The sequence below is a fragment of the Prinia subflava genome, chromosome 3 (genome assembly GCF_021018805.1).
Source record: "Prinia subflava isolate CZ2003 ecotype Zambia chromosome 3, Cam_Psub_1.2, whole genome shotgun sequence".
NCBI lineage: Eukaryota > Metazoa > Chordata > Aves > Passeriformes > Cisticolidae > Prinia > Prinia subflava.
In genome coordinates this window covers 59,136,261-59,142,526 of record NC_086249.1, presented here as the reverse complement: position 1 = coordinate 59,142,526, position 6,266 = coordinate 59,136,261, and positions in this window count along the sequence as shown.

Below are 6,266 nucleotides of genomic sequence, written 5' to 3'. Positions count from 1 at the left end.
TTAATTTTTTATGGTAGTTACTTAGTTATATAGTAATGTAGAACTGGAATACACAAGATCTACAACTTTACTATTACAATTTTTATTAAGACAATAGACATTTCCAAGTGATGTACAGATGAGATCTATGATCTCTAATGATATTTAATAGCTCACAAAATACTTACTTCATCTGGTAATACCTGCTGTACTAAATACAAGGCAATTTGCAGATTTTAACACATGAGAATGCTCTCCAGGACTGTAAATAGCTCAACAAAGTGAGTTTGCTTACTAGCCTGTTTGTTGTTAGTGAAATCTTTTGGGTTTGTAAGAGTGGGAGTGCCAGGGTCAAATTTTTACTTTGTTATCCTGTTTTACCTACACATCTGTTTATCTGCCATTCCTTATAGGCCTTGTGAGAGTCCATTTCTGCTTGGTATTGCTTCCTCGGGTGAGGGGCTACCAGAATAGCTCTGCCTGTGAGCACCAGATACTGGCTTGGGCTGTGTTTGGTTTTAAATGTACTCTATTGTCTCTTGAAGAACCTTTAAAAAGGGGGCAAGGGGGGCAGTGCACAGTTTCCATACGCAGTACAAGGTGTGCTGACTTGGTCTCTCATCTCTCAACCTTCTGCATTTCTCACCTGTTTCCTTCACCCAATTAATGCCCTTTCAACGCAGTTTAAACTGACTGATCCTAATTCTTGCACAGCATCCAAGTCATGCCTCTGACTCCCAGCCCTGTGGGCTTGAAATACGGTCCTTACACCTCCTTTGTGCTGTGTTTATGGTTAAAGTTTTGCAAACTGTGGACACTCTTTCCTTGCTGCTTTTTGGCATGAGTATCCCCATGTAAATGGACTAAGGCTTCTACGCTTCTTCCTTCCCAGGTTTGAACCAGGGAAAAGCAGCTCTGTGGTAACTCAACATGAAGGTTTTGTGGTTATTCCAAGGATTGCCCCCCTGGCTGCTAATCCAGGTCCAGCCCTTTCTGCACCTTGATCCCTCGCAGCAGTCCTCCACTGCTGTGTCAAGCCACCTGCTTGTCAGGCCTGGCTTAAAGGGGTGGCCTGGCTGTGCTGCCTTTGTGGCCCAGCAATGAGTTAGTGCCAGTGTCCCTCAGCCCTAACAGGAAAAGCCATCTTCACTGGCTGAAGGGTGCGGGGAAAAGCACAGCCGGCATGGGGGAAAGCTGGTGTGTGCTTTGACAGCTGGGAATAGTGAGAGAGAGCAGGAGTGTGAAACTGGGGTGGAGAACAAACAAAGTTGAGTGTTCCTGGTTTTTTTCAGCTTTTCTCAGTAGAAAAGCATTATCTCCTCCCTAAAGCTCCTACAGGCTGTGTGGGTGCTGGTTTTCAGGGAAGGTAAGAAGACAAGTGGCCAGGCTACTCTCGCACAGTGCTCAGGGGGCCCTCGGGTGCCCGTTCCAAACCAGCAGAAAGCGCCGGGGGAGCCCAGGGACGGGACGAGAAGAGTCCCTGTCCCTTTCCCGGGTCACTCTCCCCTTGGTAGCCTGCCTGCCTGGGAAAGCAGTACGGACCAGCCACGGGGCTGGGCGGCTCCGCGGCCACCCGGATCTCACAGAAAACCGTGTCGGGAGTGCTTTTTATCCTGGCCGCCGTAGAGCTGCCTCCGGATTTTGGGGAGAGAAGTGTTGGCGCTGGCTGCCAGCCGGGAAAGCGGCACGGAGCCCGTATGCCCTGCCTAGAGGGTGTCGTGGGGATGCGCCTGCCCCATCCCTTCCTGCCCGGGGCTCGACCTCCACCTGCTCAGCCAGGATTACGGTCCCCAGCTCGGAAAAAAAGGCCGGGAGAGCCGAGGTGTCCCCTGTCCGTGGGCCGGGGGCTCGCTCCTCCCCCGGTGCTGTCCTCCCCGGGCTCCCCCGCCCCACACAAACCCTCATTGCGGTTTTTTTCCCCACCTTCACTGTTAGCAAAACGCGGTGATTAAGACTCGAAACTAACAAAGAGTTTTTCTTCCACCTTAACCTTGCACACAATCCTTTAACAAATTAATTAATCCTAATGAATTAACACTTCATTTATTTAAACGCGCTACAGTTCATGAATTAAATTTTCATGCAGTGATTAAAGGCTGTTAAAATATGCATGATTTCGTTAAAATTTTATAATAAATCAGGGCAATGTGTTACATGACAAGGCAACTACTTCCCAGCCCCTCGGAAGGTGCTTTGATTCGCGCGGGGGGGCGGGGGGAGCCGAGCGCTCCGCTCCCGGTCTGGGCAGCGAGCGGACCCCGGAGCGCGGTGAGACGCGGCTGAGGACCGACCCCCGAGCCCTCGGAGCACTCTCCGTGCCTCTCTCGGCGGCCCAGAGCTGCTTTTCCCGGCTGCCCCATCGAAACGTGGCGTCCGTGCAGCGGCAGCGATCGCGGAGGCGGGGGAAAGGCGGCACCCGGTTTGCCCGCGGAGCGGCAGAGGGGGCAGGCGCTGGGTGTTCAGCTGGAAGGGCGTCTCGGTGCGCTTTTTAATTCCTCCGCATCGCTTGAGAGAAAGAGCGAGAAACTTTACTGCCAGGAGGACCTGTAGTGTTCCGCCGGACCTCTGCCTAGCTGCTCCGGTCTTCTTCCTTTCCCGAACGGAGACGTTCTGAACTACCTTGGGACTTCAATCACCATCAAGCGTTTCAATTTTTAATATGACAACATTCTACACTTTGGCTGCAAAAGCAATTATTGCGGCTTGCACATCAGTAATTAGCAGGTCTTTGCTGATGTAAGGAAAGTCCTCATTAGGACAAGGAAATACTTTTTGTGCATTCACCCAAAGGGTTGGTTGTGTTTTGTTGTGGCTTTTGGTTTTGTTTTGTTTTTTTTCTTCTGAAGGTTAATTTTGATCATTTAAAGGGAAAATAGCTTTCACTTTAAATGGGATATTGACTTCCTGTGAACTTCATCAAATAACACATGTACTGTAGGTTTTGTCTCAGTGCTCCCAGTGACACTCAGTGTAGGACAAATACCGCGACTACAAAGTGTAAAACTAACATTTACTGAAATGAAAATATCCAGAAGGTTTAGAGTGAGCGACGAGATCCACATTAGCTATTTTTTTAAGTCGGGATATATAGCAAACTGATCAGACGTTAATGGTTAATATCATAAGCTTTACTATATTCATCTTTGGGGAATCCTAAAAAGAGAAATCAAATACAATGGGTTACAGTAATTAATTTATAAATCGTTTCACTGTGGGAGTAAGGGGTTACTTTATTGCTTTCTCGAGATAGGCAGTTCATTCAATTAAAGAATTCTGCCTATTTCTTGCATTTGAAGCTGGAAAAAACTAGGGGAGACAAGTAAATGTATATGTATGTGTGCTTCCCTTGCATCTCGGGCCATAAACGTAGGGCTACAGGATGGTCGTGTCGCCAATGAACTCTCTCCTCAAAGCCTGCGAGTTTATTGCCATCAGTATTCATGAGGCTGGACGTACCCACGAGGAATAGAAATAACAGTGAACATTAAAATAAAATCTATTACCAGGCCTGCGCGATTCTGAGCCTGGCTCAAGCCGTCTGCCCGGGGAGCCGGCAGTGCCTGGCGGGGAGAGGGGGCCACCGGCGGCTGGTGACAAGAGGTGCTGGTCCCCGGCGGGCCCCGGGGAGCGCCCTCGGGCCAAGCAAGCAGCAGGGCAGCGGCGGCTCCGGGACCCGCTGCAGCACCTCAGTGGCGAGAGTTACGGTCAGGCTGCGATTTTTAGAGGTGCTTTAAAAGTTAACCTAAGGTCAGAGCTTTAGCTCTCAGAAATAAATACATACATACATACATACATACATACATAATTTTAAATATATATAGTCCCAAGGACTGAGAAGAAAAGCTTTTCCTCCGGGACTTGATAAGTGACAGACCAAACGGTGCTCCACAAAAACCCCTCTTGTCCTTCTCCTCCCGTCTCCTGAAACATCAGACAGAGGCAGACTTGGCTGCAATTCCCTAAGGAAGCAGGGAGAAGCTACCTCCGGGGAAGCAGGGGGAGCGGGCGGGGGCCGGCAGCAGCCCGCCTCCTTCCCGGGGTCGGGAGGCTTCGCCCCCCCGCATCCGTCACCCCCATCCCTCGGGCCGCCGCGATTCGGGCGGTTTCAGTGATGGAGCGAGGAGCCCCTGACGGGGGTGTGTCTCCAGCCGGGCGGGACTGCTTCCCCCCCGAGGAGAATCCAGTAGGATGCGTATAGCAAGCTGCAGAGACGGCGTGCCCATCCCCATCCCAGCGTTCAGAAGACACCTTGGAGTTGGGACCTTTAGAACTCCCAAAGGTCCTCACCTCTTCAGCCTCCGGCTCAGCGCTGGGGGCAGAGGTGGGAGAAGGGCTGAAATCTCTGCCTCTCTGGCCTGAAAAATTAGTCAGTGAACTGAAGGGGTAGTTTTAAAAGTCCTAGTGGGGGTTGATGTTCCTCCAGACAAGGAGAAGGTCTCTCCCAGCAGCACCTGCCATAGCCGTATGTTCCCCTTCCTCTGGTGGCTGCCTGCCCTGGCTGTCTGCACTCCCTGTCTGCCCTCGCTGTCCCGACCCAGCCCCTGCCAGCCCAAAAGTTAAAGACCCGGCCGCAGAGGCACAGCAAGTGCCCAGTGATGTGTGGGCAGGAAGGCAGGTCACTGCTTAGCCTAGAAACCCTCCACTCGGCCGCCTTGGCCACTGCTTGCACATTTTGCCCTTCTCTCTGCGTTTTCCTTCGGGAAACCTGATGAACTTGGCCTGACAGCACCCTGGAGGGTGGGGTTCGTGCAGAGGCACACAGATAAACACCCATGCGTCCCAAACGGAACGGCATCCCTCGCCTTCCACGGGACGAGGACGTGATCCTGGCACTCCGCCTCCCTGCCCGCAGGGCTCAGCGCAGGAGCACCGCGGCTCTGAGCTGGATCTCGCCATGGCCAGGAAACGGCAGCCTGCTCGGCTCGGGCCTCGCTCCTGGAGCTGGGCTCTTTTCAGCAACTTTGGCGAAAAAACCGTGATGTTTCCCACTTCATTGCTCCCCCCGTTTCCCAGGAGTACTTTCCTTTACAACGTATGGTAGCTGAGAAGTGGCTAGAATAAGGCATGGCTTAAAAAAAAAAAAAAAAAAAAAAAAAAAAAAAAAAAAAAAAAAAAGTGTCAATAAATACACATAAAGTATGATTTGTGGATTCTGATACAATGGTTTCGATAAATAAGGAGAGCTCAATCCCAGTTCCAAGTTCACCCGCTTCAGAGATGAAGTTGCATTTCGCCACCCCAGGGGACACGATAATGGATGGAGACCTGGCTCCCTCTCGCTCAAGTAATTGGCAGACGTTCCCTCCTCCCCCCTGGATTGCTAGGGAGCTAGGGAAAGGCTTATGAAGACAAATGTGACTTCACTTGGGGTTATGGTGTGTGCTGTTGTGTGCGCGTGTGTTTTCCTGCGTGACCTTTCGGCTGTGTTTATGCGCATAAATAAGAGGCGTTCAGGAGAAACAGAACAATTCCGATGCGCTCCCAGACTGTCACATCCCTGGTCCAAACACCTCGCTGCCTGCCTGCAGCCCTGCTGAAGCAAACAAGGCAGCATCTGATCGGTCACCGAGGGACGGCTCTGGCGTGCCCTGAGGGACAGGATTCACCTTGGGCCGTTCGCTAAGGATTCGTACTAATCTCACAGGCACAGTAGCAGAGTCACTCCTTCCACAGTTTTGCCTCCGACTTCACAAGCAACTACTAGAAAAATGCAGAATCTACTCTAAAATGGGACATAAACCCCGAATCACTCGTAATCTCATAATACCAACCGGGTCACTCCTTCGGGTCACTCCTTAAATGTTTGATTCAAAGGCAAGAGTATTCTAAGGAAAAAACACAGAAAAGGGAGGGAAACAAGAGTAAGAAAAGGAAGGAAGGAAGGAAGGAAGGGAAGGAAGGAAGGAAGGAAGAAGGAAGGAAGGAAGGAAGGAAGGAAGGAAGGAAGGAAGGAAGGAAGGAAGGAAGGAAAGAAGGAAGAAGGAAGGAAGGAAGGAAGGAAGGAAGAGAAAGAGAGAGAGAAAGAGAGAGAGAAAGAGAGAGAGAAAGAGAGAGAGAAAGAGAGAGAGAAAGAGAGAGAGAAAGAGAGAGAGGAAAGAGAGAGAGAGAAAGAGAGAGAGAAAGAGAGAGAGAGAGAGAGAGAGAGAGAGAGAAAGAGAGAAGAGAGAGAAGAGAGAAAAGAGAGAAAGAGAGAAAGAGGAGAAAGAGAGAAAGAGAGAAAGAGAGAAAGAGAGAAGAGGAGAGAGAGAGAGAGAGAGAGAAGAGAGAAAGAGAGAAAGAGAGAAAGA